Raw genomic sequence first — 13,548 nt, forward strand, 5'->3', positions numbered from 1 at the left:
AAGCTCATATTGTGTATTACACTACGTGTCTCATGCCCTCTGCCCTGTCAGTCAGCTTGGAGGCCCGCTTCACTTTGCCTCCCTTAGAAAAAAAAACAGCCCGTATTAGCCAATCAGGTTGAAGCAAGGCTCATTGCTTACTGGTTGATGCTTCATTAGAAAAAATGTGAGGGAGGCCACATTGAATCTGGCTTCCAGCCACAAGAAAGAAAGAAAGGAGTCAAGAGCCGACTGCGCATGCGCAGTACTCTCTGGAGAGCCGACTGAACATGTGCAGTACTTTCTGAAGCGCTGACTCCTTTGAGGGGCAAACGTAAACAAAGTCTTCGTGAGTTCAGAGGTCAGTACAGCCGCACAGCGCTGTCTGGAGTGACACAGACTGCAACAGAGGACTATCTCAGAGCGAACCATGATGGAATATTGGTGAAAAACATGAGTTTTTGGACCATTAATGCAGTTTTAGGAGCGGCGCTGTCTATGCCCCGATGGATCCCATTTTACGGACGTCCGCTGCACGATTTTGGATCTAAATATCTCCCGAAGCACTGCTTGGATCAGGAAAACCTTCTGGGTGAGTATTTTGTTCTGCTTCATTCTATAAACAATGTAAAAGCTGTGTAAACCAAACTTATCCCTTAACGAAGGGTAGAGCCGATGGAAAAGTCCGCTCTTAACACTGAATTAAATTCGTTGTCCAAGCTGGCTTCCTCGGTAATTTTTATCACGGGCCGCCACTGCTTATCACCAGGCTGGAACTGTTGCTCAACAGCTTTTTTATCAAACCTCTTTTTCATACCAGCCTGAGAGGAAGAGAGAGCTTCTTTCACCAGCGAGGCAGCACGCTGCAGGCGCTCTCTGCACTGGGAGACAAAATCATAAACATTAAGTTTGGGAGACACACTTTGCACAAATTTCTCCTTTAAAACTTTCAAGGGGCCACGCACATTGTGGCCGAACACAAGCTCAGCTGGGCTGAACCCTAAAGACTCCTGTTTGGCATCCCGAATGGCAAACAGAACAAAAGGAACACCATCATCCCAGTCTTTACCCGTCTCATGGCAGAACTTGCTGAGCATGTCTGTGTCTGATGCCAGCACTCAAGCGCACCTTGTGATTGTGGATGATAAGCACTAGACACAGAGTGAGAGATACCCAGAGACTGTAACGTCTGCTTAAAGGTTTTGGACAGGAAGTTACTATCTTGATCTGTTTGAACCACTTTGGGGAGACCAAAGGTGGTGAAAAACTTAGTGCCTTGCTAACTGCTAGGGCAGTAATCTTGCGCAGAGGAATAGCTTCAGGGAAACGGGTAGCAACACACATCACTGTGAGCAGAAACTGGCTTCCAGACTTTGTCTGGCCAAAGGACCAACACAATCAACAATTACATGCTCAAAGGGTTCACCAAAGGTAGGAACAGGCTGCAGAGGGGCTGGAGGTACCACCTGATTAAGCTTCCCCACAACCTGGCAGACACTACAGCTGTTACAGAAGTTAACCACATCACCTTTCAGTCCAGGCCAGAAGAAATGTTTCAGGACACGGTTGTACATCTTTGTTATTCCCAGATGTCCAGACCACAGGTGCTCATGTGCAAGTTCAAGCACATGTTGCCGACAATCAACTGGCACAACTATCTGATACGACGTGGCCCAATCCTCACCTGAACTGTCTCCAGCACTGACTAGCTGAGATACCCACCTGCGCATCAACAACCCTTTGTCATAAAAGAAAGACTGCCCCTTTTTACACTCACTAGAGCTTTGGGAAGCTGCGCTAACACATTTAGCTAGGGACAGGTCATTCTGCTGAGCAGCAATGAGGGCCTCTCAGGTTAAGGGGAGAGGAACTGATGAAATACCAGACTCTGTTACCATTTCCTCTTCTGAGATGCAGTTCTTTGATGCACCTGTCGAAGGTGTCTTTTCCCCTGTCACCGCAGAAGCAAACAGAGTGTCAGCCAAATCAACATCCTCGGCCTGCTTACTGGCCTGAGCTCTGGTAAGTACCCCCCCACCTAGAGATTCTGGGGAGGAGTCTGAAGAGGAAGCCCCATCACCTAAAAAAACCCCTGTTAAAGCAACACCTGCTAAAGTCTAAGCCAAGGCAACCCCTGCCAAAGCTGAAGAGGAGAATGATGATGACGATGATGATGATGATGAAGACGATGATGATGACGAGGAGGAAGAAGCCCCAGTGACTCCTCCTGGAAAGAGGAAGGCAGAGACCAAAAAGGACACGTCTCCTGCCAAGAAGGCAAAATCAGAAGGGGAAGGGTTCTGTTTGTACATTGGAAATTTGAACTCCAATAAAGATTTTGAAGAGATCAAGGGATCTCTACGAAAATTCTTCACCAAGAACGACCTTGAAGTCATTGATGTTTGGCTGGGTGGATCCAAGAAGTTTGGTTATGTGGACTTTGCATCTGAGGAGGACTTGCAGAAAGCCCTGGAGCTCAACGGCAAGAAGATCATGGGTCACGAGGTAAAGTTAGACAAAGCTCGCAGCAAGGACAGCTCACAGGAGAACAAGAAAGAGAGAGATGCACGGACACTGTTTGTTAAAAACTTGCCCTTCTGGGGTTACGTGATGCAAATGGCGGAGAAGCAGCTCGTCGCTTGTGCTCCCGCAGCTCACAACTGCTTTATAGTATTTATCTACGACATATAACACTAGGGAGGAGTGGAATTGTATTTTTTAGGACAATAATCAAAGAAGAAACATGCCAAATACTCGGAAAAAGATCACGTTATCTGCAAGGTCTGCTGCATCGGGAGAGGCTAGGTCTCCTACTGCCAGTCAAGCTAGCTTGAGAGCCATGCAGTCCTCGTTCTTCGGCCGGGAAGAAGACAGCTTAGTTAAAAAGATTACAACTGAAGTGCTTAAAGGTGTGGAAAGCTTCCCTCAACAAAAAGGTGGACCCGGTTCTTTAGAAACTAGAAGAGTGTGCGTCAAAAATCGTCATGCTGGATAAACGGGTTACTGAAGCAGAGAGCTGCATTTCCGATTCGGAAGATACCCGTAGCCAGCCACGTTGCCAAACTCGCTGATGTTGAGGGTAAGCTGGAAGCTGCACTGGACAAGATCGATGATATGGAGAACAGGGGGTGACGGCGTAATATACGCATCATCGGGCTACCCGAAGGAAGTGAGGGCTCCAACCCACTGTCCTTCTTCAAAACCTGGCTGCCAGAGCTACTTCAAACTAGCTTCAAAGGAGGCTCGGTCAAGTTAGACCGCTGCCACCGAGCCCTCACACGCCGACCCCCGCCTGGCCAGCGACCCCGTGCTGTCATCGTCCGGTTTCACAATTTCCAGGACAAAGTTTGCATCATGCAGGCTACGAGGAGAGCTCAGACGCTGGAATACAAGGGAGCCAAGATCATGCTGTTTGAGGATTTTTCTGCGGCCGTAGTGAGGAAGCGACAGGAGTTTAACCAGGTGAAGCAGCAGCTCAGAGAGAGTGGAGTTGAATTTGCCATGCTGTGCCATCCTCAGGATCAGACACAGCGGACAGGAGAAGTTCTTTAAGCACCCCAGAGAAGCTGCAGCTTACCTGGGAAAAATCTCACGGCCGGAGGAGCCCACCAACGGGTCCCTACCGACTGGAGACTGAGGGTAACTCGGCGCAAATATCTGGGACGATCTTTTGATGATCCGCTGGACTGTTCAGAGCCATTATAAGGAGCAGGTGAGCATAAAGCTGCGGTGTTGACATTACGCTTTAGACAGCAGCCCGTCTTTCTCTTCCCACTTATATTTGTCCTTCTCCACTGGAAGACTTTTTTTCATAATTTAACTGGTTCAAAAAAAAGCACGCTGTAACATGCAGTTTATAGTTATTTTGAACGGAAATATGTGGACGTCTTTTTGTCCTCTGTGCAAGAATGCCTTTTTTCCATTCTTTCTCTTCCCTTAGAAAATTAATGCAAGCATAAGTCAGAAGAGATCTCTTGAAGTTACTCAGATAATATTGACCAAGTTATGTCTGTTTTGTTCATAGAGCTGTGGGGCCAGCAGTAATAGGATGTTACGAGTAATTCATTACCTGTTAAGGTTTTAAAGAGTTATACAGGAACAGCATCTTCCTTATTGTTCAGGGAAGTTAGCTTATGCCCCTTAAGGGTGTATTAGGCCCTAGTCTGACCCCTTCTTTATTCTGCATTTTTTTTCTTTTTTTGATAGTTGTTGTATATAGTTCTGTTTGTAAAATAGGCAAAGCAATGTTTTCTGTTTTTTTCTGTTTTTTTTTTTTTTTTGGTGTATTTTATGTGTCTAAGTTTAGTTTCTGGGAGTGTTGGATGCTGTTCAGTTTACATCTAAGTGGAACCAACATAATCTATAACTTTGAAAAATGCCTGGTGATAAACCTATATTAAAAATTTGCAGCTGGAATGTGAGGGGGATACATAGTCCAATCACGAGGAAAAAAATACTGAGCTTCTTAAAAAAGGAACATATTTATATTGCTTTTCTCCAAGAAACTCACCTATCTGTCAATGACCACTCTAAGCTAAAGCAGGACTGGGTGGGACAGGTGTTCAGCTCATCATTCACTAGTAAAAGTAGAGTCGCTATCTTAATTAACAAGCATTTGCCGTTGACTGATATACATACTGTCTCTGATAAATGTGGTAGGTATGTTATGTTAAAGGGATATCTTTATGGTCAGGAGGTTTCATTTTTGAATATATACTTCCCTCCCGTTCAAACAAATGACTTTGTCTCCCATGTATTTTCTATATTTGCAGATTGGGTATGTGATAATACTATACTAGCTGGAGACCTGAACTGTTACTTTTCATCAGTTATGGATAGATCCCCATCAATACGAAAACCCCCGACAAAAAGAGCTAAAGCTGTTTTTGATACTTGCAGTGAAATTGGCCTGGTTGATGCTTGGCGGCTATTGCATCCCAATGATAAAGAGTTCAGGTACTATTCTACTGTACATAAAACAAACAGCAGAATTGATGTTTTTTATTCCTAAAACCTCAATAAGCAATATAGAATTTTGCAGTGTAGGGGATATTATAATTTCAGACCACGCTCCTATCTTTATAGGTTTGAGGAACTTGAATTTGGAGTCTAGGAGCAGACCATGAAGGTATAATTCATTTCTAAATCATGACCCTAATTTTGAAAAGTATCTAAAGGAACAACTAGACTATTTTTTAAGGAAAACAAGACCCCTGGTGTCTCTCCGGGTTTAATCTGGGATACTGCAAAGGCCTACACACGTGGTTTAATTATTTCATATACAGCCAGGCTTAAAAAAAATAGCAAAATGGAACAAAGACATTTAGAGCTTCAGCTTCATGAGCTTGAGAAAAAATATACTTCCTGCCCCCCTGAAAAAAACAGAGATGAGTTACACACAGTAAAGATTGCTTTAGATGCCCTCTTGACTAAAAAAGCTGAAAAGTCCATATTTTTTGCGAGGCAAAGGTTGTATGAATTTGCCAATAAACCTAACCGTTATTTGGCAAATCTTCTCCGAAATAAGGCCTTCAGTCAGAATATCTCATGCGTTAGGGATCCACATGGAACACTTAGTTACAAAAATAAAGACATCAATAACAGTTTTAAAATGTTCTACCAGCAAATTTACACCTCCCAATTTAACCCCCAATCAGAGCAAGAAATGATAGAATTTTTCTCCAAAATAGAGCTGCCACGGATTTCGGAGCAACAGAGGGAGCGCCTGTGCAGACCCCTTACTTTAAGTGAGATCAAGAGTTGTATTCAGTCACTTCCGAACAACAAATCTCCAGGCCCAGACGGCCTAAGCGCAAAATTCTATGAAAAATTTAATGACATATTAGCAGAGCCATTATTTGAAATGCTGTGTTATTCGTTTGAATTTGGGTCTCTTCCTCCCTCACTAATGGAAGCAAATATTTCTTTAGTGCATAAAAAGGGTAAACTGGCAGATGATTGCCTGTCATATAGACCTATTTCCTTCCCTTCTTGGTCTGATTCACTTAATTAAAATGAACATCTTTCCGTGTCTCCTATATCTGTTCCAAATGCTTCCTATTATGTTATCAAAGAAAATCATTGCACAGATTAACAGCTCCAAAATTAAATTTATTTTGGGGAAAAAAAAGACCAAGGTTGCGATGCATCAGTGGCGCAGTTGGAGAATGCACTTGGTCGGTGATCGGAAGGTTGCAGGTTCAAGCCCAGCTCTGGGCGACACATGGCGATGTGTCCCCAAGTTGCTCCCACTGCTGCGTCAGTGGTGTGTGAATGGGTATGAAAGGGCGTGACTGTGTTAGATGTACTGATTGATAGCTGTCATAGTAAAGATTGGATCCATCAGCGTGTGACTGTGAGAGTGAATGGGTGTGGATGGGTAAGTGTGACCTGTGGTGTACAGCAGCTTTGAGTGGTCCATGACTAGAAAAGCGCTATATAAGCTCAAGTCCATTTACCATTTACCATAGTTTTCTTTGTCTACCCACTTAACAGGGTGGCTTAGCAGCACCCTCAATTACCCTTTACCAACTGACTGCACAATTTAAATTCCTCATGGAATGGTTCAAAGAGGACTTTAATTCCACCTGGCTTAGTTGTGAATCTGCTCTTTTAGATGAGATTCCCCTGCGTAATTTGCTCTATATCTCCTTTGGAAACTTGTCTCCTTTAATAAAAGACAACATTATCCTTAAGAACATGGTAAATATCTGGCGACAAATTAAGAACCTTGAGGGGAATAACAGAAAGCTGTCCTTTTTAATTCCCCTCCATGAAAACCCAGATTTTCACCCTGGCCTTCAGGCGGGTTTTCTAGATTGGAGACACCGTGGTATTAAAGTTATAGGCAACTTGGTTCAGGGAGAATCAATCCTCACATTCTTCATTTGCAACTTCGACAATAGAGCCCTTATTGATAGAAAATGCAATTGTTAAGCTTACCACTAAACCACTGTACAACACTCTTTGCTGCCATAGGGTGGAAAGTTCTGACAGGGTGAGAGGCAAATGGGAATCTGATTTGGGAACTGTAATAGATCCAGAGGCCTGGAATACCCCGTTCAAAAGGCCCCAGGGTATCATGGCATCTAATTCTGCATGGGAGAGACAATTCAAGATTATACACAGACTGTATGTCACACCTGAAGCCAGACACAAAATGAATCCAAATATGTCAGACCTATGTACCAAATGCCAAGCTTCTGTTGGTTCACTGTTTCATTGTCTATGGAGTTGCCCTTGTACACAACAATACTGGATCAAAATTGTTCATCAACTTGAAAAATTTTTCAAACGCCCTCTCCTGTTAGGTGCTAGGACTTGACTTCTGGGACTAAATGATGAGTTACCCATTGAATTTTCATAACAGAAATCTTTTGCATATTCTGTTACATTCTGCGCAAAAATGCATTCTAGCAATGTGGATTATGGATAATGCTCCTACGGTTAATCAGTGGATAAATGCGGTGACAAGCATTATCCCACAGGAAGCCTTTTCTACAGCCCTTAAAGACAAACCCTTTCTATTTTATCGGACTTGGGACCCTTTCCTCGACTATCTTGGATCCACAAGATCTCAAAGGATGAGAGTGGGACTTATTGACATGGCTTGGAGAAAGTGACTGAGATTCTCAGCCTGAGGAGAGGTGTTGTTACAATACTGTCTTGTTGCCCTCTCTCTTTTCCTAACTGGTGAACTAATATCTGATATAGACATCAAAGACTCCCAGATCATTGTTGTTATTATCATCATTATTATTATTTTTTGATTCATTTTATATTTGATTTATTTATTTTTTGTCTGTCTGTTATGCATTGATTTGTTTTGTTTTTATTTTGATTTTAACTGTATATCTGCTGTATCTGTCCTTATATCAGTTTACTGTAAAAATACTACTGCAAGATGTAGTTAATTTTTTTCACTTTCGCTTTGCACTATAAAAGTTCAATAAAAATACGTTTGAAAAAAAAAAAAAAACCTGCCCTTCTCTGCAACCGCTGATGACCTTAAAGAAATCTTTGAAGATGCCGTTGATGTCAGGTTACCTCAAGGCCAGAACGGTTCAAACAGAGGAATGGCCTACATTGAGTTTAAATCTGAGGCTGAAGCAGAGAAGATGCTGGAGGAGGCTCAGGGAGCTGACGTGCAGGGGAGGTCCATCATGGTTGACTTTGTTGGAGAGAAGAGCCAGAAAGGAGCAAAGACTGCAGTTCCAAGTGTTGGAGCAGCGTGTAAAACACTGGCAGTGAATAACCTGGCCTTCAGTGCCTCAGAAGAAGTCTTACAATCAACATTTGAAAAGGCCGTTTCTATCAGGATCCCACAGAGAGATGGCAGGCCCAAAGGTTTTGCTTTCTTAGAGTTTGAGAGCACAGATGACGCTAAAGAGGCATTGGAGAACCTCAACAACACTGAGATTGAGGGAAGGTCACTCCGACACTAGTACTGCCAGAACAGTGGTGGCAGAGACGGAGGCAGAGGAAACTCAGGTCCAACAAAAACCCTCTTTGTCAAAGGTCTCTCCGAGGACACAACAGATCATACTCTTAAGGAAGCGTTTGAGGGCGCCTCGGCAGCTAGAATAGTAACGGATAGAGAAACTGGTTCATCTAAAGGCTTTGGCTTTGTGGACTTTGACAGTGAGGACGACTGCAAGGCAGCAAAAGAAGCCATGGAGGATGGTGAGACTGATGGCTGCAAAAATCACTCTGAATCAACCTGAGTGTAAGTGGCCAGAGTGTAAGTTGCCCCCTGCTGTTTGGGAGCACCTATGCTCGGTGCTCCGGAAATGCTATAAAGGTCAGGGAGGTGTCATCACACGCCAGATTTGTTTGTTGCCCGGAGCCCTCGTGTGTGCGCGTGCAAACAAATGTGAACGGTATGTAGCTGCATTTATTATGTAAACTTTTGTTTGTTTGTTTTTGGTTTGTTGTTCATGCTTTTAATTGTATTATGGTGTTTATCAGCAGCAATGATGACAAGCAGGGTTTTTTTTGTTGTCTGCATTCTTCTGCACCCTTTGGCAGGCGATTCGAGGTAAAGAATATGTTTTTCTAAACACATACCTCTATTGAAGTCTATTTTTTTCTAGCGCTTTCAATGTTTGTATTTAACTTATTAAATGAACTAAATTGTATTGTTGATGTTTGCACTGATGTTGTATTTATTGTGCTCAATATTGATTTTTGATATTTTGTATTTTGTAGTTTCACGGTGTCCTAAATAAAGATGAACTTTAAGCACCAGTTGAACTCCGGCGCTGTTTTTTGATGCCGAGGGGCTGCTACAGTGAAACTCGACGCTGAAGTCCCACCTCGGAATTGGACCTGCTGCTGCAGCCTGGTGAAGTGAACCCAGCTGCCGACCACATACAGCGTCACTCCTCGCCGATGTATCTCCTCAACGGGTGTCGTCTTGCACAAAGCAGAGCCTGCATCAGAATCATCGGCAGCTCGGAGGTCGTCATCAGCAGCTTCAGCGGACTTTAAACAGTAAGAGACGCTTAAAGCGGTCAATAAAGTCTTCTCAGAAGGACTCCACTGTAATAAATGGAAAAAACCCACCTACCCCCTCGTTGTTGAAATTGTATATTTTAAAGGTTTTTTTTGTTGTTAATTTTGAATTGCTACATGCCATGTCTGAGTTCAACATGATTTGAAAACTCCTGAATTATGAGCTCTATAAAATGATTTAAATATGGGTCAGGGCAGCAGATGAAATTACCTCATTTAAATAAATTTTAAATTAAATAATTTTAACCTTTTTAAATTATAAATTTTGAAGATTGATTGTGCCGTATTAAACATTTGTGGTATTAAATTGTGTTTTAAAAAGGTGTTGATGTCTGGTATGAGAGGTAATTGCCTGATTTGACTTAAAACCACTATTAAATTTGCCTTAGGCTACCACTAACCGCACAATTTGTTGAAAGGTGCATGAAATCACAAAATGTTAGAACCTGTGGCAGGGGCGTCACTAGGATTTGGTGACAGGGGGGGCTTCAGCCCCAGGAGCTGCAAATAAACCAATGTAGCGCATGACCACAAAATTTCACAAATCGCTAACAAAGACTCAAAAATTATTTATTATTACTTTTTCAGTCTGTTTTTTTAAACAACAACATAGATTAACAGTAAGAGCATGTTCACAGCATTAATAGCTTATAAACACAAATAAACTATGTACATCATTTTTAATCACATGACCACAATTGAGAGTCACTTGTCTGGGGGAGGCATCAAAGAATGCCGTCTGTTTTTATAGGTTGCAAATCGGTCTATCACTCTGTTGTGACTCAGGTGCTGAAGCTCCTCTTTTTCAATGGACATGACTGCAAGACTGTGAAGTCTTTTCTGACCCATTGTTTGGCGTCGCCAGGAGTGCAACCGCCGCAGTGCACTAAAGGACCTTTCACATGAGCAGCTGCTTACGGGTACTGTTAGGGCAACTCGGATGGTTGCTTTCAGAGAGGGAAACATGTCTGAATCAAGGAGATTGTGCACAGACAACATATCTTTGGGTGAACATCCAGGCTCTGCTTTCCGAGCAAGAAAGTTTCTGGCCACCACAACCTCCTCTGTTTTCAGTTCGATGCTATAGTGTTTTGCCAGTTCATTCAAATCTGATTCACTGAAGAAGTTCTCAGATTTAGGACTGCATGCTTGGATGCCTTTTAGTAGCCCTGCATCTACACTGCAAAACCTTTGCTCAAGCTCACCAACCATCCTATCCACACAAGGGAAGAGTAATTGTGTCTTTAATGTGTCTGAGCTGTTCAATTCTGTGCGTGAACCTGCAGTTGCCTCCAGCACAAAATCCTCCATTTTTCTCTGCTTATTTCTTGTCTTGGCACCTGGTTCAGGGTGCTGTGGGTGTGGCAGTGGGCTTTGGTTTTTTCATACAGCTCTGTGGCATATGCATCTGTACTTTCCCCCCTAAGTGTGTCACACACTGCTTGTTTGTAGATCAAAGCTTCGGCCAGATCTAAACTCTTTTTCTGAAGGAGCTTGTGGAGTCCTTCAGTTACAGACAGAAGTGACTGGAACATCAGCAGTGCATAGACTGTTGAGAACTTAGAGAGCTTTGCTCTTCGACCAATAGCTATGGGAGATCCAATGACAGAAAGGCACTGTAAAATGGCAGACATTGTCTCAAGAACTGCACTGATTGATCGCAACTGGCATGCCCAGCGCATGTTTGAAAGTTGTACAAGCTCAATTGTTGTCAAACCAAGCCTTGTCTGAGTGTCCATGAACTTGTGATGATTCACAAGAGAGCTGCTGAAGAAAGTGTACACACACTCTAAGAAGCTGAAAAGCTCCACAGCCTCTGGGATGGCCCTGCAAGTATGACATAGGACCAGGTTAAGTTCATGAGCATAACAATGCACATAGATAGCCTCAGGATGGAACTGTCTGAAATGTGCTTGTACACCTCCAGTGGACCCACTCGTGACGGCTGCACCATCATATGTTTGTGCTACACACTTGAGCTCTCCAAGACTATTCTTTTGAATCTGCTGTTGCAGCTCATTTGCAATTGACTGGGCATCAAATGATTTTATCTCCTCAAGTGCTAGGAAACGCTCTTTCACTGCCTCCTCTGACACATACCTGACACAAACAGCTGACTGCTCTAACTTGTCATCCCTTGCCTCATCTGCCATGATGGCATATATTTTGGACTTTGTCATTTCAGAAACAATGACACTCGTAACTTCCTGGGTACAACAGTCAATTATCTCATTCTGGGATGCTGGTGAGGTATAATGAGCATTTGATGGGGGGTTGTGCTTTTGGAGAAACGGATCAAATTCTTTCAAAAGCTCCATGCACGCAAGAAAATTCCCTCTGCTAGTGCTGTCTCTACCTTCATCATGGCCACGGAAAGGGAGTCTCTGGCTCCCTAACATAGAAGCGACTGCAACAACTCGCCTGAGATACTCTCTTCTCTCAACTATCTCACTCACATTTGCAGATGCCATCATCTGTGCAACGCTTCCCTGTTTAGTAGTTGCCTGGTAGCTTTTCCATGCAACAACACTGTCCTTATGCGTTTGTGCCATTTCATGCTTGCCAAAGATTATTAAAGCTTTCTTCCAGTTCCTGCAACCACTACTGACCAAACTATCATGTTTGATGTTTTTGCCAAAAACTCTACATGGGAAGCAGAAGGCCGTATTTTGATCGACAGAATACTCTAACCAGTTGTGTTTTTCAAACCAGCTATGGTGAAATGCTCGCTTTTGTGCACCAAAACTATCTTGTGGGTAGCTCCCTAGATTTACCTGTCGGGGCCCTGTATCTTTGTCACCTAAATCAAACCCTGTAATGAGCTTAGTTGCTGCAGCTGCTTTATCATTTTCCCTCTCTTGGTCTGTTAGCTCTCCTTCTGTCTCTGTAATAACTTGATGATCTTCCTCTGTCTCCTGATCCATCTCTGGCCCCCTTTCCCCTTCTTGACTCGACTTTGCCTGTTGATCCCTTTCTCCCTCGGCATGTTCCCCTGCCTGGCCATTAGATAAAACAAAACACAACAAATAGAATTAATAATTGCTCAACATAGAGGCTAATGCCATGACAACACAATAATAGTTTTGTATTTTGAAGTCAGACTGATATAATTTTGGCACATAAGTAACTAGAAAAGATTTAGAATAGAATTTAAGGTTCTTATTAGACTAAAAATCTCTTAATGGCCTTGCTCCTTTATATTTATCAGATTTGCCTTTATCATTTGAGCCAAGTAGGGCTCTCAGGTCATCAGGTAGTCGACTTTAATGGTACCTAAAGTTAGAACTAAAACATATGGGGAAGTCTGCTTTTATTATTTTGGCCCCTGTCTGTGGAACAGCCTACCTTTAAGACCTGAGGGTAGCTCCTACTGTTCATATTTTTAAAAGTAAACTCAAGACCTACCTTTTTAGTCTGACTTTTAGCTGATTGTATTTAGTATAACTTATTGTTATCATCTTATTTATTTATTTAAACCATCTTAATGTGTTTTATTTCTCCTTTTCAGGCCAGATCTATCACTTTTAATTTTATGACCTGCTCTGCTCTGTTTTTATTACCAATCGAGTGTTAGGCTATCTCATTTTACCATATTACTTATTCAAATTTTATTTTATTTATTTTCTGTGGCCCACAGTATTATTTATTTAATTCTTATCATGACTTTATAATCATCTTAGTCTAAGCTCCTTTGTTTTCCTCATTTTTAATCAAGATAGTGTTTCCTCAATCCTCCAATACTGTTTTTTCTGTCAGAAAAAAGGTAAATTATTTCTTATTGTATGCCATTTTCTAGTTCTTTATTTAATTTATTGCTATTTTGTTCTACAAACAGTGTATAAAAAGGGCTTTACAAATAAAGTTTGATTGATTGATCACAAATTACGCTATCTTTAGACTCACCTTTCCAGTGGAGGTTTCTACCCTCTCATTCTCTGTGCTCCTCTGCCCTGACTCCTACAGATCAGTAGGGATGGTGAAGTGACTATTGTTAATGTATTATTATCATTATATTCATCATAATAATATAATAATAATAATCATAAACTACTGTTA

At 42.3% G+C, this 13,548-nt stretch overlaps 1 pseudogene; it reads left to right on the top strand.

The window, feature by feature from the left end:
* The first annotated feature begins 1,818 nt into the window (after window positions 1-1,818).
* Window positions 1,819-8,702, top strand: LOC141800528 (nucleolin-like; annotated as a pseudogene).
* Window positions 8,703-13,548: the final 4,846 nt, after the last annotated feature.

This window comes from Halichoeres trimaculatus, unplaced genomic scaffold (assembly GCF_033239565.1).
Source record: "Halichoeres trimaculatus isolate MK-OKI-2021-1 unplaced genomic scaffold, fHalTri1.1 fHalTri1_scaffold_12, whole genome shotgun sequence".
In the NCBI taxonomy this organism is placed as follows: Eukaryota; Metazoa; Chordata; class Actinopteri; order Labriformes; family Labridae; genus Halichoeres; species Halichoeres trimaculatus.